This window comes from Mandrillus leucophaeus, unplaced genomic scaffold, assembly GCF_000951045.1.
Source record: "Mandrillus leucophaeus isolate KB7577 unplaced genomic scaffold, Mleu.le_1.0 Scaffold14, whole genome shotgun sequence".
Classification (NCBI taxonomy): Eukaryota; Metazoa; Chordata; class Mammalia; order Primates; family Cercopithecidae; genus Mandrillus; species Mandrillus leucophaeus.
In genome coordinates, this window is record NW_012101365.1 from 10843483 (window position 1) to 10868688 (window position 25206).

The window sequence follows — 25206 nt, forward strand, 5'->3', positions numbered from 1 at the left end:
GGTCATCCACAATATGAACACATATATAAATTTCTGCAGGTGTTAATTTCACAGCCAGAAACCATACCTGACAACATTTTCATGTGTGAACACTTAGAATGAAGGCAAAATATCTTTCTTAAACTAACATGACTACCCTTGACAGTAGCAGTATAAACAGACTCTCGTCAGAGATTTGTTGATTATCTTTTTGCAACTAACATCCACTTTGTAGATCTGCATTACCATGAAAAGGCTTTCTGTTGGGAAACATGTTGGGAACCTCCCATGCATAAGTCTGCCAGAATGCAAGCAAAGACTACCTTATTGCCTACTTTTTGATGACTTTTCTTTCACGAACAAACCCAAAGGGCAACAAGTTGATCACAATAGTTTCCTCACTCAACAGAAAGAAATGAAGACTTAATGTTAAAATCCAATTCAATTACCATTGGTTGGGCATCTACTAGCAAAAGGACTGGGATAGATGGAGCAGTGAAGTGCAAAGATATCCACAAGAAGTTGTCAATCTAGGTAGAGTTGCAGGCATTTCATTCTTTGTTTATTTACTTAACTAGTATTTATTTAACATATGCTATGAGCCAAGCACTTTTGCTGAGCCCTGGTGATAGACATAAACATACAGGCACGGTCCATTCCCAAAGTGAGTTTGCAGTGCTATAGGTAAGGCGAATATTAAATAATGGGTGTATGAACAAATATAAATTATGAACACAGTTCAATGTTTTATAGAGAAATGATGAAATTCTATGAAAGAGAATAATAGGGGATAATGTTCTTTAAAGGGAGGGTTCAGATGTGACATTTACAAGAAAGTATCCTTTGTGCTGCCTCCTACCTGTGACCCTTGTATTTTATATTATAGTGTGAGTAATAAGGGCTGGTATAAGATGCAGGAAGTTCTGTGGGCATATAGGTTAAAAAGACATTTAGCTCCAGCTAAGGGGTTCTTATGGAAAAGACACTTTTTTGAGGGAAGTGTCTTTCTTCACATCTTCCCTGAAGATGGACAGAGATTTCACATGTGAATAAAACTGCATGAACAAAGGAAGAGAGGAAGGAAAGCAAAGTGTGTCTAGGAAACAGCAAGTAGTTGAGTATAGCTAAAGAACAAGGTATGATTGATAGGGATCAGATTATGAAGGTCCTAGAATGCCAGGCCAAGAATTGTAAACATTACCCTATAGGCACTAGGGAGTCAAGAATAGCTTATGAGCAGGCTAGTGGGATGCTCACACCTGTGCTTTAGAAACCCAGCATGGCACATGAGTGGAGAGTGATGTACAAAGGATACACTAAAGGTGGCTAGAATAACGAGATCCAGATGAGATTTTTTAAAACAAGCAAAACGTCTCAGGTTCACCTGAGAATAATGAAGGCTTGAAATGGGACAGTGGGTGCAAAAATGGAAGGACATGACAAATGGCAAATGCTGACTAGGTGATCTGCCTGGCTAGACATAGGCCAGTCCTGATGGGCCTTAATAAGTGAGAAGGTTGTGTCAGTTGTGACACTGAAATCTTGAATTTTAGAAACTGGAAAGCTGGTGGTGTCACGTCTATGGAATAGATGCTTTGTTTGATTTGGGATATGTTGAATTTGGGAGTTTGCAGAGCCTTCTGTCTTGCAGGCTTTAGAAGTTCAGATCCGTAGCACCCAAGCTAGAATGACTAAGCCAGAGGCGAGTGACTTGATTCACTGAGGCAGCTACAATCCAGACCTTGAGTCCCAGGACTCTGCATCTGTTTTGTTTAGCCAGGGGATTATTATAAAATATTTACTGTACTCAAGCCTGGGCCTCCCCTGAGAATTGGGATCACAGCACCTAACCTAATATTCTCTAAGATTATTACTGCTAATAATTCCTTATTGGGGAAATCAAATAGTTACGACTTTTCACTGTTGTTGGAAAAGCTTGAGGGGTGAGTCATGTATTACCCATAGAGGAACTCTGTACACACTAGGCACATAGTAAAATTAGGTTCAAATAAAATGCTATGGAAGAGTGTTTCATTTCAGAAAGGCTTACAGTCATCCCCTTACTGGAAATGAGTGTTAGAAGGCACTAAAAGGCTGTGTGCCCTCTGCAGTATTTAATATAAGGGCTCCATTTTTCTTTTAATCTACATGACATTGATACTAAAATTTGTAAGCAGTAAAAGCAGTTGCAGGAGACTTTTTCAGTTATGGTACTGTATCATTTATGAAACACATTTGCCAATATTGCTCTTCTGATCCTCACGACAACTCAGCAGAGTTTGTGTTGCTGCCCCTCCTTTCCTTCAAGGAAACTGAGGCTCAGAGAGGTCACAGGTGGTGTGCAGGGTCATCTAAGTAGAAAGCATCAGAGTCAAGGTTGAGTCCAGAGCCTTATCATTGTAAACTGTATATTCATGTAGCACTTTGTAGTTAACAATGCACTTTCATGATAACCTACTAAATCTTCCCAAGGACCCAGTTTGGTAGTCACTGTTGATACCCTTTACAGCAGAGGGACCTGAGAAGCTGAACGACTTGGCAATAGTCACAAGAGAGTGGGGGAGCTGAGACTCCTAGCCTGGGCACTCTCTCTCCACTCCCCACCTTGTGTGGGCCTCCTTCCAAGACCCCAGAGGGTAGGATCCACTGATTATCATTACTCTCAGACAACCAGGACTCTCATCTGTTGCATACTACAGGACCAAAAAAGCTCCCATGAGTTCTTCCTTCTTCACACACCTTAACCCAATATATACCGCTGAGGAAGACATCTTTAAAAATGCAGGACAATCCCTTGAACCCAGGAGGGGGAGGTTGCAGTGAGCTGAGATAACGCCACTGCTCTCCAGCCTGGGAGACAGGGTGAGACTGCGTCTCAAAAAAAAAAAAAAAGAAAAGAAAAGAAAGAAAGAAAGAAAAATGCTGACCCTTCCTTGAAGTTTTTCAAAGATTCCAGATTCAAATGCCCAAGATTGAACTTCATCAATACATACCTACACATACCACCACCAATATCATCCCATTCATGGAGTTTACCAAGGGGAAAAAAACTCTTTGAATGCCAAAGGCCAGTCCTCCCTGCCAGTTGATAATGGCACCTATGTTGTCAGTTCAGCTGATCACTCCAGGCAGTAGCCAACGAATAAAGAATAACCCTTCCCAGCACACAGACTGTTGAAACTAGCTTGAGTATAACTGAGTCACTTTGAGCCACTCGTATCCTGGAGCCTGTTAGCAACAGGTATCACAAAGCGTACTCTGCAAGCATTGAAGCATAATGCAGGTTTTACCAAAAGTTTCTTCATGGAGATAGAGGAGGTTCCCATTTTATATGATAAAGCAAAACCTCCTCTAACTCATTCCTGGAAATCTCTCTGGTTCCCCAAAGCACCTTTCAGTATAGCTGCTCCTCCCTCTCTCCTCCTTCCTGCAACTTCTCTACACCCATTCCTCTCCTGTAGCTGCCGCCACCATGCCCCGTATCTCTCTTTCAGTAAAGCAACTGGCACCCCTAGCCATCAACCCTACTCAGGAAACCTACGAGTATTCCTTGGGATCTGTTCTTTTTAAAATTTGGGAGCTGTTGAATAGAAAGAGAGAGAGCTGGAGAAAAATACAAATCTAAAAACTGTTGATTTCATTATTGTTCCTGCCCAAAAATACTAACATAATAGCCAACATTTTCTGCTCCCGATTCTTTGCATACTTTCTCTCTAATGCTCAAAACAGCCCTATAACGCAAATAAAGATCTCCATTTTACAGATGAGAATGCTGAGGCTTAGAGGAATCAAAACTTCTTACCAGCTATAGATGTAAAGTGGCAGGCCTAAATCTACCTGACTTTAAAACCCATGCATACCCCAGCAGACTTCACGGAGGCAGAACATTGGGCTGCTTTTCCTTTGGGAGCTGCCCTCTCCTCCCAGCCACTCAACTCAAGCCAGCTGCAGGCCCCTCCCCCATTCCACCTTGTGGTTCCTCTGGCCAGAGGGAAAAGGAAGTTTGTTACCTTTCAGCTGATAGACCCACTTCCTGAGCTAGCTCAAGGTGCTGGTGCACACATGGCCTAGTTCTCCCATGCCAGAGGCCTGCTCACTACCCTCTAGTCACATCTGGGACATATTTAAAATTACCTCTAACCACAACTGCAAAGTAAGATGGCAAGAGATTAAGCAAATGCCATAGGCTTGCTTGCTAAGATTCAGCACAGGAGATCCATGTCCCTACTTCCCCTACTCTGGCTCTGCCCAGGAAAACTGGGCAACTTCATATGGGAAGTTTGATCCAATTGTTTCCACTTGAGAGCAAGTACAGAATCCTTGGATGTCTTCTGGACTCAGTGACTTCTTGCAAGTGGGGAGTGATGGGAGGTGGTGGAGGGTGAGTTGTTGTGAAGCAATCAGCCTTGAAACCAAACTGGCCCAAGCACGTGTCCTAGCTGTGCTGCTCACTACCTGTGTAGCCCTGGGTAAGTTACCTAACTTCCCACCTGCAGTGGTGTTTCCTCGCCTGAATATGAGAGGGTTGTTAACGGTTAATGACAGAAAGCCTGCATCTAAAACAAAGGCTTCAGTAAATGTAATTTATCCTCATTATTATTCCCAGTGGGAACATTGGCTCTCTCCTATCCTCCCTAGCAATGGGGCAATCTTTTAACCTCTGGGCCCCAAATTTCCTCACCTGCATTGGCTGGTCAGAGGCTATGATCTCTCAGGTCCCTTCCTGCATTGGTTATCTATGAAGCAACCTCCATTTGGCATTTATTTTCCTGCTTGTTGGCTGAAAATAAGTTCACTCATTCCCAAAACCTCTTGGAAAAAGAGGGACTCTGCTTGGCATAGGCTGTCATTGGAAACAGCTCTTCTTTTCCAGAATAGCAATAAAAAACATGTGTTGTTTGCTGTTTGTTCAAGTTCAGAGGGAAGGAGAGATGGTGACAGTGAATTCATGTGACAAAGAGACCTGGGATGGAATCGAGGTGGGAGGACAGGTATTTTTAGTATATTAAATCCACAATCTGGGGTTTTGAGGGGCCTTCTACTCTGTGTAAGTTTGCCTAGAGTACATACCTGTTGTGTGATAAAAATAACAGTGTGGCATTCTTACAGTCCTCCATCCTGGAGTGGAACTTTTCAAATCAGAACCCCAGGAGTGACAGTCAACATTGAAGGGTGCCAAGGACAGGGAGCAGGGACATGATGAAATAAGTATTAGTCCGTGATAGAGAAGAGGAAAAAAGGAGAGAAAGAGAAGCACTACGATCTGGGCTCTGATCAGCTGGGCCCCTGCTGTTGGCCAAGCAAGCAGGCTTTGCCAGGAGCTTCCCGAAGGCAGCTGTCCAGCCAACCCCATGCAAGCTCCTGCCAGGAGGCATCATTACAGACGAGTGTCTGATCAGCTCCATCGAGATCACATTAAAGGCTCTCCTACCCACCCCCCTTCTGAAAGAGTGTTACCGTTTGGACAGATTTTCAGGGTCACTTTCTGACCCATCTCTGGAAAAACAATCACTGTCAGACCCCTCCTGACTTATTTGCTAATGGGAACAAAAACCATACATCTTTATTCAAAATAAAGAATGATGCCCAGCACTAGCCCTTGGGCTCTTTGAAGGACTTCTGCTTCCTTTTCCCTTGCATGTTCCACTACCCTTCGGCCACTCCTGGAAGTAAGTCCCCTTCCAGGTAAGCATGCTTTGACTAATTAATTTATTCCATCTGTTCTTTCCTCTGGAACTTTCACCATGGCACAGAAGGTTCTGAAACAGATTTGGTTCTTATATTGATAACCAGGTAACCGATAATGGATGGAGAGTAGAGTATGGAGGGCTGAAGGAAAGGGGCGTGTAAGTTTTGTCCCCTTACATGTGCCTGACTTTTAGGCAAATCTCTGATTTATCCAGTCCATTAAAGGCATGGAGACATCTGAAACTGCATATGAAAAAAGCTAATCTCTGCATTGCAAGGGAGTTTTTAAAACCATACCCTGTTCAGGTCACTGGTAGAAAGAACGAGGAGGAAGGGAAGTAAACAAACTAATGAATAACTGTTCATGATTCATGTGAATAAATGAATAAACACACTAATGGAGTGCCGACCACAAGCCAGCTCCTCAACCAGGTGGTTTATTTGCTTTTTAACTCTCAGGACAAGTTTGTGAGTAGGTAGAATACTGCCTGTGTTACAGGCAAGACAGCTATACCTCACAGAAGTGGAATAACTTGCTTTCGGACACTCAGACCTTGAGTGGCAGAGCACAATTCAAACCTACATCAGCATCACTCTAAAATCTACTCCTCCTCCCAGGCCACACTGAGACATGCGCATTTCTTTGCTGTGAGTTTGTCTCTTCTAGAATTCTGATGACTCAGAGTCTTTGGCAGGACCCCATCATGTCTTCAGAGGTGGGGAAAATCAGCGACCGCTGCTAGGGTGGGCAAGCTCTCCCTGACAGCTTGGGAGAAGCAAACATTGCCTTCTATGCACAGGCTTCCTTCATTGAGTTAGTTACCTTTATTTGAAGTCAAATGCCATTTATCTAAATTGACAGCAGGTTGCTGATCAAATATTACTGAGTCTTCTCTAGGTGTGAACCTGGGTGAGTTCCCCTGTATACCCTTGGTTAATGCTTTGTGACTGTGGGAGCCAGAACCGAGGAGTCTGGCTCAGCCTAACGCAATGTGACAGCTAACATCCAAAGGAGAAAACAGTCCCTCTCTACTGTTTCCCACATTCCCCATGTTTACAGTGTGCACATTACAAACCCAGTCTGCAATGGACTTTTTAACACACTAGGTGTTGCCACTTGGAAAGGTTACTTTTACATTTGCAATCTTTGCATTGTGTTCCCTGCTATGGATTATGGAGCAAGCGAATGAAAAGCAAGTGTTCAATGTAATTGTGTGTTTGGTTCCTCTGATACCCTGTTGGAAGAGGCTTACCAAGGGAGAGGCCCAGGCCATATGGGCTGGGGTGCAGATGCCGGTGGCCAGGCTCAGTGCCCCAGAGGTTCACGGTGGCTCTCAGTTGACGTTGAGGCACTCTGAGGGAGTCAGGACAGACTTTCTTCAGTGCAAGAGCAATGCCCGTTCCAGCCTGGAGTCGATTGCGATAACCTTGACAACAGGAACAATGAATGGCACATCATTTTCCTGAGGATGCATCGGTACACGGAAAGATCTCTGCCAAATCTCATCCCCTTGCCAAGGCTTCCAGGTGTTTCTTTGTGTTCGCGCAGAGAACTAACATCATTTTTTCCTTCAGTTCAGAAGAGGTGGTCCAAAGTGTTTAAGCGACAGTAGTTGCAACATGTCAGAGTGGGAATTTATTATCTCAGCCCCAATAGGTCTTAATAAGCCTTACACAACTGTTTAGGCATTTATTCTATTAACGGCTGTTCATTCTGGTGGCTTCACCTGAATATTCATGATCTTCCTATCCCCAGAGCTTCAGCATAGCAGCTGTTTAAAACCCGCAGCAAATGTTCAAGAGAGTTCCACAAATATAAACACCCTCACAGCTGAATGTTCCAGCTCTGGCCTCACAGAGGCTAAGCCATGAAACATTTATGTGAAGTGGTTTTTGGAGGGCAGCATTTACAAAACTTAAATAATCTTTCCCCTTTGGGGAGCCTCAACTCTGTTTGAAACATGACCACAAGGACAAAGGGTCCAGGAGGACCCAAGTCCACAAAGATAACTGCCCTCTCCTTGCTTCCTCCTAGAAAGGGAGGTTCTGAATAAATTCGAACTGGAAGGGAGCTAGAGTGAGTTCGGGGGGTGGGCCGGGTGGATGTGCAACCCACTTCAGGGGAGAGGGCCAAGTCAGCTCCTTGTGAAAGAGTGAGGTGGTTTGTACAGGGAATATTTTTAGTGTAAATATATCAAAAGAGAAAGCATTGGTGGTGGTTTTTCCAAAGGGATATAACCAGGAATGACAGGATTAAATTAGCGAGAGCACAATCTGACATGAAATTTTGTGAGATCTCCCTCTTGAGCATATGTTTCCTGCCTTTCAAGTCAGAATGCAAAGTAGAAAAAGTTCAGGCCCATCTTTATGATTGGATAAATCTCCCCCTTGGGCAAGTCACTTAACCATTTTGTGCCTCAACGTCCTCATTTATAAACTAGAGGGGAGGGGGATGTTGTGTCAAAGAAGATGACGAAGTGATGGCATTGCGTAAACCAATAATGTAGTATAATTAATGTATTAGAAATATACATTCCCATTGTCTTTGACTTATCTGGAGAAGATTTTGTAAGAATTAGTTTAAAAGCATAAAGTTAAAGATAAGTAAGCATACTTTTCTAGCCTGTTTGTGGAAGACCAAGCTCACCTTGACCAGTGAGGACAGTAGGGGGAACAAGGATATGGGAATGTAGTGAAAAGAACATGGGTTGTGGAGTCAGATTAACCTGGATTCAGCATTACTGCTGCAATTTGGGCAAATAATGCAGCTTTTCTGAGCCCAGTTCCTTCATTTGTAATATGTAAAAAAATACCTTACATGTTTGTCACAAGGTTTGAGATGTGTGCAATACACAGCACAGTGCCTGGCACGACATAGCTGCACACCAGATGTGATTTCCTTCTCCCACCTCTGGTATGGGAGCACAGCTAGCCTGTCAGCCCGAGCAGGCCCACCATACAGCCCCCTACCCATAGCAGTGGTGATCTGGGAGCCCACAGTTAGGTGGACAGATAGAATAGCACGGTTGCCAGCCAGTGATTTCTCCAGGCAGTACACCACCTCTGCAGGTCAAGAATCTGGGTTCATTCTTCCCTGGGAACTCTATGGGCTGAAAAAGAAGGAGAGAGAGAAAGGCTTTTTGGAACTTCTGAAGGAAGATGCCCACCCCCGGTCAAGGCTCCACTGCTTGTGCCTCCCCAGAATGCACATGGGAAATGCTCACATGTGTTGTCATCCGCTTTTTGTATGCATGTCCCTCAATAGGGAACTGCTTCTCCACCTTTTGTAAATGCCATCTTTGGATTCGCAAAAAAACTCTCAAATCCTTTCACAGTATCTGGAATTCCAAAATAAAAGAAATACAATGACCAATATCCACTCAATGTGATGATAATATCAACGTGTTTTTTAAGCTGTGCAAGCTTTCTCCCTAATGCAGCTTCATATCCCAAGCTTGAAAAAAAATCATAATATAAATGAGAATGAGAGAATCAAACATGGTAAAAATGAATTAATATAAGCAGGTATCAAATGTTATAATAGAGGAGCAGAGCACATCCCTGGGAGCATTGAGGAAGAGGGAGTCTGCTGAGAGAACCAGGGGAAGAGCTGCAGAGAGAAGGGCACAATTTGAGTGTACATTTTCTGAATGGAAAAGCTGGAACAGTTATTCCAAGGACAGGCAACTGAATGGACAAGGTTCTTAAGGGAAGGAAAAGGATGATGTGATAAGGAAATGATAAAAAGCTCCTTATGGCTGAAGTGGTTGAGTGGGGAGCACCGTTGGAGAAGGTTCCAGAACTTTGTGCTGGGCTGAGGTGCTGGACTGTATCCTATAGGCAGGGGTGGAATAATATCATCAGGACTCTATTTCAAAAGAAAAATGCATGCATGTGTACGATGTTTAAAAATTGAGTTAGGAAGACCAGAGACAAAGAGATCCTAAGCCACTGATCTCACCCTGCCAGTTACCCCGCAAGGTGGCCATTGTTTCTATTTCCCTGTAACAGTAAGGAAACTGGAGCTCAAAGCAGCCCATGACTTGCTCTTTAGCTGTTAAGTGGCAAAGCTGAGACTCAAACACAAACCTCTTGATTTCAAGTCAAGGGCTCTTTTTACTTCTCACAACTCATTAGCTACTACAACCACAAAATGCAGACCCTGACTGACTTGCTTTCAGGGGTTCTGAACTTCTTTATGCTATGGACCCATTTAACAGTCTGGTGAATCATGGACCTCTTTTCAGAGTAGTATTTTAAATACATAAAAGAAGAAAGTGCATTGAGCAACTAAAGTTACTATGTATGTTGTGATCAAATATATACACATTATCAAATAGATAGCTACCAAATCCATGTATCAAAATATTTCAAATAGTGTGCTATAGCAAGAATAGTGCTTCTGTATTCATGCATCACAAAGCAAGCTCTATTAGAGGGATTAATATTTACCAGAATTTCAAGATAGTGGTAAATGTAAATAATGTTTCAAGACATCTTCAACGACTGCAATGTGATATGAAGATATCTGTGATTTTTAGTGATGACAAAGTCCTGGTTTTTGCTAATATTACTGTGACTCTCCATTGCTAATATTATTGCTCTCCATCATAATTAGTAGACATGATAAATTTCTTTTAGAGATTAGTGAACATAAAGGCATAATTTCTTTTCTCATCTAAATTCAAATATCCTTGAATAATATCCATGAACCCTGGTAAAGAACCTCAGAAAATATTTCAAATTTGAGATAGTCTATAAAGTGATTTCTAAAATATTTAGGAAGTAGATCTTTTTTTTTCCAAATGAACAAAGAAGTCGAATTTCCATGATGAAATAGTTCAAAGCGGAAAATCTCTGGCTGAAGCTGTGTAGGAAGGACTCCCAAGTCTCCTCATTGTGCCTCTTAGACCCATGAACCCCAAATGGAGCCAACCCATAAGACATCTCCTTCACAGAAAACACTTTGTTATGGTTTCCAGCACTTGTTGGCAGTGCTCAGCTTTCTCAAGGCAAGGGTCTAGAGAAACTGGTGATTTTCTGGTGATAGCAGCCCTTTCCTGAAAAGACACTGTCATTCCACTCTCAGGAAAGCTTGCTTTAAGGGCAAGTTTCTGAACAACCGGGGAACTTCAGGAATATGCCAGGGGTAGCATTGTTCGTACACAGGCCTGCTTCCAGTGAACAGTAAGGGTTTCGAGCTAATAAGGAAATAATCCATTTTCAGCAGATGAAAGAAGAGGGATCAGAAAGGTAACTTGAGCTGAGAGTAATAACGGTGCCAAAAACTTATAATGGAAACTATCTGAAGAATCCAAGACCCTTTGTTAGATATGAATGATTTCTTTTTTCTGGTGAGAAGTGTATGGAGAACATGAGAAGAAGGGCCTGAGTGGATTTTATGAAAAAATCCTCTGTCTGGGGAAGAAGGGTTTGGGGTTAGGTTGCAGCTCCACTGTATCCTTCAGTTGCATAACAGGGAGGGAGTTGAAAGATGTTCAAACCACCACAATATGATGTGCTCTGTCTTTGAACTCTTTCTTCCAGATTTTAACTGTAAGTTCATACATGTTTCCCCAAAATCCCTCTAGCTAGGTGTGCAATAGACAGCAGACAGAAACAAATTTAATTAACAAAGAATTCTTAACGTTGCACACACCTGGAGTTCCCCGCTCTTAGCGCCAGCATCTGTACTGTAATAGTCAGCAAGAATCCACCTAATCAAGATACCTATATATAACAATACTTTAAAGCTCTTAGAAGCAGGATTTTTTAAAACATCAAATGGATTTCGTTGAAATGTCTAACCCCCTTCTTAAATACGAACTAGAACCTGTGGCCTTTACTATCAAAAGACAAAGAATTATAAAAGGTATGGAGTGGGCTATCATATCAGTTTATAGTTCCTTTTATTAATTCATTCATCTAATTATTCAAAAACTATTTATTGAATGGTTTTGATGGTCGATGGGCTGAATGAGGTGCCGGAGAAACATTGCAGAACAAGACCCGGTCCTTGTTCTCATAGAAGACATAGAGAGCAGACAGGCATTACACCAATGATTATTCCATTCCTCTTCATTCTCAGCCTTCAGTGTGACTAACAATCATCCAGGAAGCTTGCTTAAAACCACATATTCCAAAATCACCAGACCTGAAGTGGGGCTGAGGAATTAGCATTTTTTTAATGCGTTCCGCGGTGAGTCTGGTGCGGGTTTGTTGAAGAATCGATTCGTGCAACTAATGAGGCTACAGAACAGTCTCTCTGTGTTTCCTGTGGCCCCCGAGTCTTCTGTCCCAAGCTTTCCACACAGGAATGCTCATTTTGTGCTTCACAGCCCTTAGTCTTTGCCTGCACACTTTCTTAGAACTCAGTCTTTAAACACTAGGTTCCAAGCGTTAAATAATTTATTTCTAGGGAAAACTCTGATTCCCACCAACATACTCTGAAAACACCTTCAGCATTTTCCTGCAGCTCCCTGTTCCCTAACCTGAATCCCCTGCCACTCCACCCTTTCAGAGAGCTGTATCGTTTCTCTATCCTGTGAGGTTCAGCAGTGGGAGAAGTTTCACATCCCTTTGGACAGGGAGAGTCACTTTCTGCTTGCAAGGTGCTTGAGTCCTTCCAATAGGAAACCATTCAATAGCCCATCACACCTGGTATTATCAAAGGGCATAACTGTTTCACCTCTTCCTGCCTCTTGTTACAAACACACATGTGTTCGCTCACACATCTATAAGTATATAAGTAGGTTTGCATATAAAACTATCTAAATAAATAAAATCTGTCATTTTCTTAATGTTATCAAAAGATATCCATTTTCAAATTCTCACGTACAAACCATATACAGCCAGCAGTCCATACGAAAATGCGACTCTTCTCAATCATATTTTCATAAAGCTACTACAAAGGAAAGAATCCCAGTCTCAAAGTATAATGGCCCTTTCTCTTCCTGTTGATAACAGAGTTAGGATCATGCCTTGACATGACCCTGTGCCTGGACCTTACTGTGACTCAGCCCATGACTCTAACAAATTAAGGCAAGACCAGCTTTCATCTCCCTCCCAAGCACAAATTGTTGCTGCTTAATAATCTCCGAACCAACTAACTATATCCCAGTAGATTCTAATACTTGTGAAAGTAACTCCCTACACTTTAAATTTCTTCATAGTATGGTAATACCTTACTATTAAAAAAGTAGGTGTTTGGGGTGAGCTGAATTTGTGAAAAGTGTGAATTATAAAGTACATCTTTTCAGAGAAATTTTGTTACTATAAAATACAACTAAATTAAGTAAGTATTGCCTAGTAGAAGGCATGCTGCCCTGCCCTGCTCTAATGAGTGGATGAGAATAATTTGTAATTCACATACAAACGTACTGAATTGCTTTTTTAAATGTTCCTAGCACAGGGCACACATGCTTCCAAAGGACACATCACAGGAATTAACCAAAGCTGGTTCTGGAAATACTCAGTAGGGATATTATAGCAGATTTAAGCACTGGATAATTTTTTGAAGTCTATATCAGCCCAAAACTTTCATGATTATGTGACAAACTCAATTTAACATATCTTTTTTTAAATTTGATAAAATTATTTTGAGTTATCATGAAGTCTACACTAGTAACACCCAAATTGAAAGATTTTGCTGAACCCAATTACTCTGTTTTCTGATTTTTGTAGGAAAGTTGATATTTGGTGTCCTGCCAAGAGCATCATGTTCCATGATATCTAAATGAAGAAAAGTAGAAAACTTTACTTCAAAGATAAAAAGAGTAGCACAATAATAAAATTAGCAACTGACATTTATGTCATAGTGTACAATTTACTTCCAAATGCTCTATCTTTTTAAATTCACACTTATTCTGTACAATAATTAAAGAGAGTTATTATTAATAATTCCATCTTACAGTCAGAGAATCCAAGAATCTGTAAGCTCTTTTAGGATCGCGGTTCAGGTCTTCTGACTCCAGAGTCTACCTGGTGTATAATAGAAGCTCAGTGTGTATTAGTTTAATAAATGAACAAATTAATTAATTAAAGTAATTAAGGATATCCTAGCTAATTAAAAGAAAGCACTACTAGGCAAAGGAAACTAGTTGTTTCAACACTAAACATCTCTCAGATGCTTAGGAATACAGCAATCCTGTCATAATACATAGCCAGGACTGGCTACATGATTTGCAGGGCCTGCTGTAAAGTGAACACATAAGGACCCTTATTCAAAAATCATTAAGAAATTCAGGAGAGTAACAAGAGAGTATTCAAGCACATGATCCTTCAAAGAGCAGGGAGCCCTGATGACTACACAGATTGTTCATTCTTGAAGCCTGCTCTGCTCAGAACATTTTAAAGCTTAGAGCACTAGCTCCTGGAAGAAATGATACCACCCTGTGGATAGCGTTTTTAATATTTGGTAGGTGGGCAGGTTCTTGGTTGGTACAAGGAGGTTCTGCTGGTTCATAGTGGGCAGGAGCCAAGGATTCCAGAGATCTTCAATGGCATGGACAGTTCTGAACTATGAAGAATCTTTCTGCTTCTCAGAGAGCTTTTGAATGTTCCACAGATATTTATATGGCTGGAAAGCCTGTTTTTTTAATTATCTGAGCTTAAAATCTACCTTTGCTTTACATATCTTGAATTTTCCAGGAATATGACTACCATGTCAATTCTGGAAATGTTGTGTGCTGCTAGTTTAGAACTGTAACGACATCAGTACTTCTTGTGGCATATGAGGCACCAAAGTAACCTACCTGCATCACTCTGCATTTGTAACTGTCACATCATTCAAAGTGATTCAGCAGAGTAGTGTGAAGTTCTGACTCCTTCATCATATCTTCTGGTACTAGCCATACTTTTACATAAAGGAATATGTATTATTTTATCATAAATTGTTTTCCTTTTATTTCCCCTTTAAATTACAGTTAGAGTATTTTTTTTCCTAATTAGATGAAGGTAGGTTTTAATATTGAATCATTTCATTTCATGTTGGCAAAAGGAGATTTCAAAATACTTGTTATACAAAGTGGGTTTGGGTATGAAAGAATTGGTAACCATAGATTTACAGGCATAAGATTACAAAATGTTTGAGCTGGAAAGAATTTGGGGGATTATCTAATTCACTGACAGATAAGGAAATTGAGTCTGAAACAAATTCTTTATCTTGCCTAAGGTCACCCAGCAATTATTGGCAATGCCAGGACTTGGAACCATGCTGTTTTCCAGGACTATAAAAAGAAATTCATTCTTTCCTTTTTATTGTCCTTCCTTCCTTCTTTCTTTTCAATAAGTGCAACTGAGCTCCTGCAGGTCAGGCATTGGGGTGGTCTTGATAATGCAGAGATGACTAAGACACAGCTCCAGTCTTTAAGGAGATCACAGGCTGTCTGGAAAACAGGACAGAGCTTGAATATGGTACAGCATGCCTTAGAGTAAATCTATGTTCAAAACATTACAAGGAGCAAACGACTGATCCTTTTCCTGGGAGTTTCCCGGTGATAGTGAAATTTGAATACTGAGGTGGGAGAAAGGCTAGGCCCAGTAGGAATAGTGTCACCCTCATTTAAGCAGTTGCCCTGCCCAGGTGTGCTAAGCCACAATGGCCAAAACGAGACTATCTGTAATCAGGTATCAACTGCCCACAGCCCAGACCCAGTTGGAGCCCTTAATGGCAAGAGTACAAATAGAAGCACAGGCTTGTCATTATCTTACCCAACACAGCCCTGAGACCAAGCAGAGGGCAGGGCTGTTTCAGAACACTTGGGACTTCATGAGGTTGACAGGGAGGAGGGAATGAAAGGGAAAGTCTCCAGGCAGCTCCCTGGGTTACAAGGGCCTGATAAGCCCCCGGATTTCTGCAGGCAGTGGCCAGAGTGCAAGCTAAGAAAATAGCTTGTTGATTGCTGAAGTGATTAAGTGGATCGCCTTATTGATTCTTACCTAGCTTGGAACAGACCTCAATAACCAACATCAAGTGCTTTAATAAGAGCAAAGGAAAGATTTACTGGATGCGAGTGCTTTTCATTAGAGAGGACTGAGGGGAAATAAAACATACTGACCCACCAGTGAGGGGCCACGGCATGGCTTCCAGCCTGGTGACTGCCAAGCAGACAGGAAGGTGAGTAAGAGGAAGTCAAATGAGACAGCCCTTGGGCCTGAGCTTATCAAAGCGTTCAAAAAGAATTTCCACAGATTGCTAGATTGTCTGCTTCGCTTCTCTTCCTCTCCACACTGCAAATCTCACCACCCAGGAAGCAAGGACACAGTCAGAGTGGCTGCTGCTTACTGCACCCAAAACTAGGCACCAGCTTGGACTTTTGGTAAGGACGGCCTCTAATCGTCACCTCAACCCTACAAGGAGTGTATAATTTTCTTCACATTACAAAGAAGGAAACAAAAAGTAAAGAAGACACTCAAATGGTGGCCTGTCATCTCAGCATTTTGGGAGGCTGAGGCAGGAGGACCACTTGAGCCCAGAAGGCCAAGACCAGCCTGGGCAACATGGTAAAATCCTGTCTTTACCAAAAATACACACACACACACACACACACACACACACACACACACACATACAAATTAGCTGGGCATGATGGCATGCACCTGTAGTCCTAGCTGCTTAGGAGGCTGAAGTGGGAGGATTGCTTGAGCCCAAGAGCTCAAGGTTGCAGGGAGCCATGGTTGCACCACTGTGCTCCAGCCTGGGTGACACAGTGAGACCCTGTAATAAAATAAATTAAAAAAAACAATCCAGATAACTGTAGCACCAAGGTCTATGATTAAAAATTTTCTGTGGGCCTCTATTTTTCCTCTCAAGGCTTTGAGTTGAATACACTCTACCCTGCATAAATTGGCCAAATTTTTAGTTTTAATCATCAATTGCTGTGTGTCAGGTGTCAATCAAGTAGTACCCCATTTGATCTTCACAACCAGTTTAGAAGTTGGCCCTGTGATTATTATCCCCATTGTAGAGATCAGTCAACTGAGGCTTGGAGCGTTAACTTGCCCAAGGGTTCTTCAGTTAGCATGCAGCAAAATGGGACCCTGAACACACTGTTGTCAGAATCCAGGTCCTAAACTCTAATCAACTACATCTTAAAGAAAGTATAAATGAAAAACACAGGTGGCAGTCTAAGAAGACACAAAAGAATGCAAAGACTACATCCATTCATTCAAATGTTCAACAAATACCTATTAAGCTCCGACTGTACCGCAAGCATTTTTTTTAACCCTGAGGACATACAAAGTGATGATCAAAAAAGGCTGTCATGGGAATAATTTCTTTTGAAGACAGCAGATAATAATAGAGGAAAATATAAGATAAATAAGAAGAGTCCTGCAAGAGGGAAGTACAATACAGAAAATAAACCAGGGCAAAATGGGCAAGTCTGCATTATATTGGGTGGTCAGGTAGGTTTCACCTGAGAAAGTTGCCTATAAGCTGAGGTTTCAAGGACAAGAAGGTACTAACCTTGCAAAGGTTTGGTTGAAACACCTTCTAGGCAGGAGACAAAGCGAGTGCCAAGGCCATAAGGCAGGAATGGACTTGGTGCCTCCACAGAAGAGGAGGAGGCTGCAGTGATGAGTGAGGGAATGGCAGAAGAGGAGGCCTGAAAGGAGGGGCAGCGAAGTCTCTGGGGCCTGGCAGGCCATCACAAGAAATTGGATTTCATTCTAATTAAGAGAGGAAGCCATGGAAGCATTTGAAATATTTTCAATGATTTGCATTTTTAAAACGTAATTTTAACTGCTGTTTGGAGGGGACAAGAGGATGCAGGGAGACAAGAGGGGAGGCCACTGCAGGACTTCAGATGGAGCAATAATGTTGGCTCAGATCAGGTATAAGTGAGCTACATGAAGAAGTATCCACATCCTGAATGTAACTGGGGAAATTGCTGACCTCACTTGCCACTTTGCACTTTTGGAAGTGGACAGGAGCTGCTGCCTTTCTGATACTCCCGCATGGTGCCCCCTGCCAGCTGCTTTCATTATGTTTTGACCGGCTTCTGCCAAGTCAGACTACAAAAACTTCACTGAAATAACAGAATGTGATGCCGTCACCTCCTCTGCACACCCCAGGAGAGGGTTTTATAAAGTTTCACAAACAACAACGCCTGCTAGGAAGCCAGACAGCTCCCCTGACCACTGCCCAGGCTGACCCAGACAGAAGAGAGAAGCCACTGGCAGAGAACTCTGTGCTCTTCTAAACAGCCCCAGGGGCGGTTTGCCCTGTTCACTGTGGTCAAAGTGGCATTACTACTTCAGAAGAAATAGAAAATGAGGTGAACTAGAAGAAAACTGAAGTCACAATGAGATACTACCTCATATATTTAAAGGCAACTGAGAGACGCTGGGTTTCCTCCTGGCATGTCTGTGAAAATGCAAGAAAGGTCTGTCTACCACCAACTTGTTTAAATCAGGGGAAATTCATCAGAAGGATAATGAAGAACTTGACAGGGAGCATTCCTTTGTGTCATGTTCTCAGGAGGGAAGACAGCCAGTGGCATGCAATCGTCTTCAGGTCTGACTGGGGGAGACAGAAGGTTGGGCACAAGGTGAACTGTCAGGAGAAAAAAAAATTAAGAGAACCTTAGAGAAGATGAGTCTTGTACATAATTGATCTGACAGAGCACTGCCCACCCCATCACTACAGCTGAAATATGGACACTCTCTCATGTGGGAATGCACTTGCGTTTAAGGGCACCAGATGCCATCTATTAAAGAAAGTGTTTAAGCAGGAAAGATAACATGTCTGTCAGTGTGAGCTAGTGATTGTGGGGACTCAAAGACTACACCAGAGTCTCAGGATCAAAAAAATTCTACCTCTATCCTAACTAAAAAGGAATTTTATTCATCAAATGAATGAAGGAAGGGAGTGAACGACTTATGACAACCTCCCCTCCTGACGTTTGGTTTGTTAGTTGTACTCAGGGAAAAAATGCTGTCCACTCTAGAGAACGTCATAAAAAGTGGTTCTAGAATTAGTCTCAGCTACCTGAGTTTGCTACTTCCTAAGGGTAGGGTAAAATAAATCCATTATTTCATCAACAAATACTTTTTAGTATTTGTCATTCTGCTAGGAACAATATTAAACAAGATAGGCACACCATCCCTGCCCTCATGAACTTAACAATTCAGTCAGTTTTCAAGTCTTTTTAGATATTTAGGCATATGTATTAGTCTGTTCTCACACTGCTATAAAGGACTGCCCAATACTGGGTAATTTATAAAGAAAAAGGTTTAATAGACTCACAGTTCTGCATGGCTGGGGAGGCCTCAGGAAACTTACAATCATGGTGGAAGGGGAAGGAAGCACATCCCTCCTCACATGATGGCAGGAAGGAAAAGTGCCAAGCAAAAGGGGGAAAAGTCCCTTATAAAACTATCAGAACTCTTGAGAACTCACTCACTATCACAAGAACAGCAGCATGGGGTAACCAACCCCATGATTGAATTACCTCCCACTGGGTCCCTCCCACAACACATGGGGATTATGGGAACTACAACTCAAGGTGAGATTTGGATGAGGGCACAGACAAACCATATCATTTATCTCCAGTCCTTCCCAAATCTCATGTCCTGATATCATTTCAAAATATAATTATGCCTTCCCAACAGTCCCCAAAAGTCTTAACTCATTCCAGCATTAACCCAAAAGTCCAAGTCAAAAGTCTCATCTAAGACAAGGCAAGTCCCTTCCACCTATAAGCCTGTAAAATCAAAAACAAGTTAGTTACTTCCCAGATACAATAGGGATACAAGCATTAGGTAGATATGCCTGTTCCAAATGGAAGAAATTGGCAAAAATGAAGGGCTACAGTCTTCATGCAAGTCCAAAATCCAGCAAGAGGTGGGCTCATACAGCCTTGGGCAGCTCTGCCCCTGTGGCTTTTAGGGTACAGCCCCCCTCCCAGCTTCCTTCATGGGCTGCCAGTGAGTGTCTGAAGCTTTTTCAGGTGCATGGTGCAAGCTGTCAGCAGATCTACCATTCTGGGGATCTGTGGGACAGTGGCTCTCTTCCCATAACTCCACTAGGCAGTGCCCCAGTAGGGACTCTGTATAGGAGATCCAACCCCACATTTCCCTTCCACACTGCCCTAGCAGAGGTTCTCCATGAGGGCTCCGTCCCTGCTGCAAACTTCTGCCTGGACATCCAGGCATTTCCATACATCCTCTGAATTCTAGGGAGTGGTTCCCAAGCCTCAGTGCTTGACTTCTGTGTACCTACAGGCTCAATACCACATGGAAACTGCTGAGGTTAAAAGCTTGCACCTTCTGAAGCCACAGTCCCAGCTGTATCTGGGCCCCTTTTAGCCATGCCTGGGATGCAGGGCATCAAGTCCTGAGATCACACAAAGAAGCAAGGCCTTGGGCTCAGCCCACGAAACCATTTGTTCCTCCTAGGACCCCTGGCCTGTGATGGGAGGGACTGCTGTGAAAGTCTCTGACATGTCCTGGAGACATTTTTCTCATTGTCTTGGTAATTAACATTTGGCTCCTCATTACTTATGCAAATTTCTGCAGCCTGCTTGAATTTTTCCTCAGAAAATGGATTTTTCTTTCCTATCACATTGTCAGCCTGCAAATTTTCCAAACTTTTATGTTCTGCTTCCTTCTTAAACATAAATTCCATTTCCAAACAATATATTTGTGAATACATAAAACTGAATGCTTTTAACCACATTCAAGTCACACCTTTTATTTATTTATTTAATTTTATTTTTTCAAGGTGGAGTCTCACTCTGTCACCCAGGCTGGAGTGCAGTGGCACAATCTCGGCTCACTGCAACCTCTGCCTCCCAGGCTCAAGCAATTCTCCTGTCTCAGCCTCCCGAGCAGCTGGGATTACAAGTGTGCACCAAAACACCCAGCTAATTTTTTTTTTTTTTGAGATGGGGTCTTGCTCTGTCACCAGTCTGAAGTGCAGTGGCACAATCTCAGCTCACTGCAACCTCTGCCTCCCAGGTTCAAGTAATTCTTCTGCCTCAGCCTCCTCAGTAGCTGGGACTACAGGTGTGCACCACCAGGCCCAGCTAATCTTTGTATTTTTAATAGAGACAGGGTTTCACCATGTTGGCCAGAATGATCTCGATCTCTTGACCTCATGATCTGCCTGCCTCAGCCTTCCAAAGTGCCGGGATTACAGGCATGAGCCACCACACCCTGCCCACACCCAGTTAATTTTTATATTTTTCATAGAGACAGGGTTTCACTATGTTGGCCAGGCTGGTCTCAGAACTCTTGACCTCCAGTAATCTGCCCGACTCAGCTTCCCAAAGTACTGGGATTACAGGCATGAGCCACCATGCCCAGCCCCAAGTCACCTCTTGAGCACCTTGCTGCTTAAAAAATTTCTGTCACCGATACCTTAAATTGTCTCTCTCAGGTTCAAAATTCTGAACATCTATAGGGCAGAGGCAAAATGCCACCAGTCTCTTTACTAAAGGATAGCAAGAATTACTATTTTTCAAGTTCCCAATAAATTTCTCATCTCCATCTGAGACCACCTCAACCTGGACTTCATTGTCCATATCACTATCAGCATTTTGGTCAAAGCCATTCAACAAGTCTCTAGGAAGTTCCAAACCTTCCCACAACTTCTTGTCTTCTTCTGAGTCCTCCAAACTCTTCCACCCTCTGCCTGTTACCCAGCTCTAAAGTTGCCTCCACATTTTCAAGTATCTTTACAGCAGCACCCCACTACCTGGTATCAATTTACTGTATTAGTCCATTCTCATGCTGCTATAAAGGATTGCCTGAGATTGGGTAATTTATAAAGGAAAGAGGTTTAATTGACTCACAGTTCTGCATGGCTGAGGAGGCCTCAAGAAACTTATAATCATGGTGGAAGGGGAAGCAAACACGTCCTTCTTCACATGATGGCAGGAAGGGGAAGTGTCAAGCAAATTGAGGAAAAGCCCCTTATAAAACCACCAGATCTTGTGAGAACTCCCTATCACAAGAAGAGAAGCATGTGGGTGACTATCCCTAAGATTCAATTACCTCTCACTGGGTCCCTCCCACACCTCCATGTGGGTACTATGGGAACTACAATTCAAGATGAGATTTGGGTAGGAACACAACAAACCACATCAGCATGTCTATGACAAAGGATTAAATTCAGTTTAATTCAACAAGCCTGCATTGGACCCTTATTCTAAGTAATACAAGGACAACTTAAGAATTATTCATCCAACAAATATTGAAAAAACAACACGTGTGACTTCCTGTGTTTTGGGAGACACATAGTTGATTTCAATCTAGATAACTCTCTCAAGGAAGCTGCAGTGTGCTAGGAATGATAAGACTTGTACATAAATAAGTACACCAATGATAGAAAATGATAAGTATCATTTGTAAAAAGAGAAGTGCAGATAGTGAAATTTAACAGGAAGGATGAGGGGATGACCAATTCTGGGAGATGGACAAAATCTATTTGCTGCCTCAATTTCCCAATGCATTCATTCATTCACTCAATACATACAACTTGAATCATTCCCCTATTCCAGATACTGTTAGAGTCAGGGATGAAAAGTAGACTAGAAGAGAGAGAGATGACAATTCTCTGGAATTAATACCTTAATATAGGTATGTATGAGATATGGAGGGAAGAGAGAGGAGGGAACTTCCCAGCCTGCCTGTGGTGAGGGTCAGTTAGCAAAGGAAGGTTTTGTCAAGGAAATGACCCTTTGCTGAGTGTGGAAGAAAAAGGAACATCTCGGGAGAAAGAAGAGGGAGGCCATAGCACTCTAAGCAGAAAGATAACAAAGATTCTGAAAGGGAGAGACAGGGTGCATGTGGGCAGAGGGTGGGGGATGAGGTAGGGGTGGAGGCACAGGGAGCCTCTGCCAGTTTTCTCAGGGAAATAGGAGGTGAGGTTGACAGACAAGGAGGGGAGGCAGTGTGGTTTGGGGGACTGAAAAGGCAAGATAGGTTCTGGAAGGCTTCTCTGGGAAATGCAAGAAGATACAAATAAAGAACAAATAAAAGACAGTTCTGAAGTAGAAACCACACATTTTTTGTGGCATTAAGTATACATCGTAATGCAAAATACTCCAACAATACTTAGCGCTCTGGGCATGAGAGTGGAGAGAACACATCATTGGACAGACACAGCATGTGCGTGTGCAAGGGAAGGGGAGGAGTGTCATGAAGAGTTCAAATGCAAGTGTGTAGAGTCTGTCCTGCCTGATGGGCTGAGAGAAAGTGGATCAAGGAGATGGAGCTGGAATGGCAAATAGTTTTCATCTCACGCGTCAATTCCAGTTGATGGAACCTGTGCTGAGGATTCCAAAGCAACCTCTGGGTTTAATAGGAGAGCGGCATGATCAGTCTGTGAGGTTCTCAATGAGCTGGGAAGAGTGGCAACAATCACACTAGGCATCTGCCATCTCTGGACCAGAGGCCAGACAAGGCTGTGAGAAGAGAAGAGTAAGAGAGGTAGTAGGACAGGGGGCTGTGGCCAGAGAGTGAGATGTTGGAAGCTGAGGTTTCCACAGCTGGATTTTCACTGGAGGCATCAAGGCCTAGAACGTGGCTAGGGAAAAGTTTGGCTGATGGAAGAACAAGACACAATCTAGTGTTCAAATACCTTCATGCTGCTGCTCTTGCCTCACTGAAGAGGTAAAGTGTCTTCAGAAGACACGTGACATAAGGGAATGGTGGATGGTTGAAGAAACACTTGGCTGTTCTAATGTAAATAGAAGAAGGAGTGGGAAGCTCTCATCTCTCTATCATTATCAGGCTCTGTTCTCAAGAAGCCAGAGAAACCTGTGGCGAGCTGCCTATGCAGGCCTCCTCCAGACCCATGGCTCAGAAAGACCCGCCTGAACTCCAGCAGAGAAACCAGTCCCTGACCTTTCCCTTCAGCAGGGCAGGCAGGATGCAAGCCAACAGCCTCTCCTCCAGTGAGCTAATCCCATTAATTTTTTCTTTTTAAACTTTGTAAGAACACATAACATGAGGGCCACCTTCTTAGCAAAATTGTAAGTGCACAATACAGTATTATTGACCATAGGTAAAGTGTTGTACAGCAGATCTCTAGAGCTCATTCATCTTGCTTAACTAAACCTGCATGCCCATGGATTAACAACTGTTCATTTCCCACTCCACCTAGCTCCCGGCAACCACCATTCCACTCTTTGATTCTATGAATTTGGCAATTTTAGATATCTTACATAAGTGAAATCATGCAGTTTTGTCTTTGTCTGACTGGTTTATTTCATTTAGTATAATGTCCTCAAGATTCATCCATGTTGTCACATATTTTAGAGTTTCTTTTTTAAGGCTAAGTAATATTGTGTGTGTGTGTGTGTGTGTGTGTGTGTGTGTGTGTTCCACATTTTCTTTATCCATTCATCTGTTGTTGGATATTTAGTTTGTTTCTACATCTTGGCTATTGTGAATAGTGCTACAATGAACATGGGAGTGCTAATATCTCTTCAAGATCCTCGTTTCAATTCTTTTGGATAAATACCCTGTGGGATTGCTGGATCATATGGTAATTCTATTTTTAATTTTTTGAGGAACCTCCATACTGTTTTCCATAGCAGCTGCACCATTTGGCATTCCCACCAACAGCGTGCAGGGCTCCAACTTTCCCACATCCTTGCCTGAATCTCTTTGTGGATTCCAGAGTGACAGTGTCTCAGGATCTTGGCAGGGAAGGACCATCACCTCCTCATAATCCGTGCCACTCTGGAGGGCTGAGCACACAGTTCTCCTTGTTTCCCTGTTAGCCAGCTTGCCTTGTGGATAAATGCAGAGAAGGATTCAGGATTGGAGGGAAGGGTGAATTCACGGCCCTACAGAGCATGTCTAAAAGCATTTGTCAAAAAAAGAGTTAATGACTGCTTCTCTGCGGGAAGCCCTAAAGAAATGAGTGTTCTGAAGTGTAGAACATTCGCTTTTACGGTAGGTGGTGTTATTGTTACATGTTCATACAGACAGTGCTAATTAACAATCCTAAAGGCCACATCATTAAATTATTTCTCCGCTAAAAACCCTGTGATGTTTAACGCATCCCAGCAATTCAATTATATCTAAAACACTAGCCTGAACGGCAGGCACTATTCTGTGGCTGACAAAGTGCAAGTTGCTCTTAAGAACAGGTGAAGCTTAACAAGGAAAGAACAACATCTGACAAACTACCTCCCTGCTCTTCTCCCTAACATACACCCTAAGAACAAAAACAATAATAGTCCAAGAAAATTAAAGTGGGTCTTACCTTTGCTAGGCCAGTGATGAAACATAGGCTCTACCAAATTTTCTGTGAAGAATCTGGCACAATTTTCTTAAAAGATTTCACCGAAAATAATCAAATCAGTGCCCTCAGATCTATTTAAGGTCCATTGGGTTTCACTGTTTTATTCTCTGGATCCTACCACCCATCCTTTGTCATTTCTAACCACTGCAAATTGCATTTTGGGTTTGAACTTGGGGTGACTTCATGGCTTTGGTCTGGGTTTTTCCTGGATGTGTATCACAGTCAGCAGAGAGCACTTTGAAGAGCACACAAAGCCTCTTTGTCTCCCACTCAGTGAA

The 25206-nt window shown here is 42.6% G+C and overlaps 1 protein-coding gene and 1 long non-coding RNA gene across 2 annotated transcripts in view; one reads left to right on the forward strand and one right to left on the reverse strand.

Moving 5' to 3' along the window:
* NFIA (nuclear factor I/A) overlaps positions 1-25206 on the forward strand; it is a 621436-nt gene that overhangs the window by 85387 nt on the left and 510843 nt on the right. The window lies entirely within an intron of this gene.
* Positions 8158-25119, reverse strand: LOC105534933. The gene is made up of 4 exons (XR_001005356.1): positions 24890-25119; positions 24276-24410; positions 8892-9005; positions 8158-8777 (listed from the first exon to the last, which is right to left on the reverse strand). It is a non-coding gene; the product is annotated as an uncharacterized LOC105534933 (long non-coding RNA).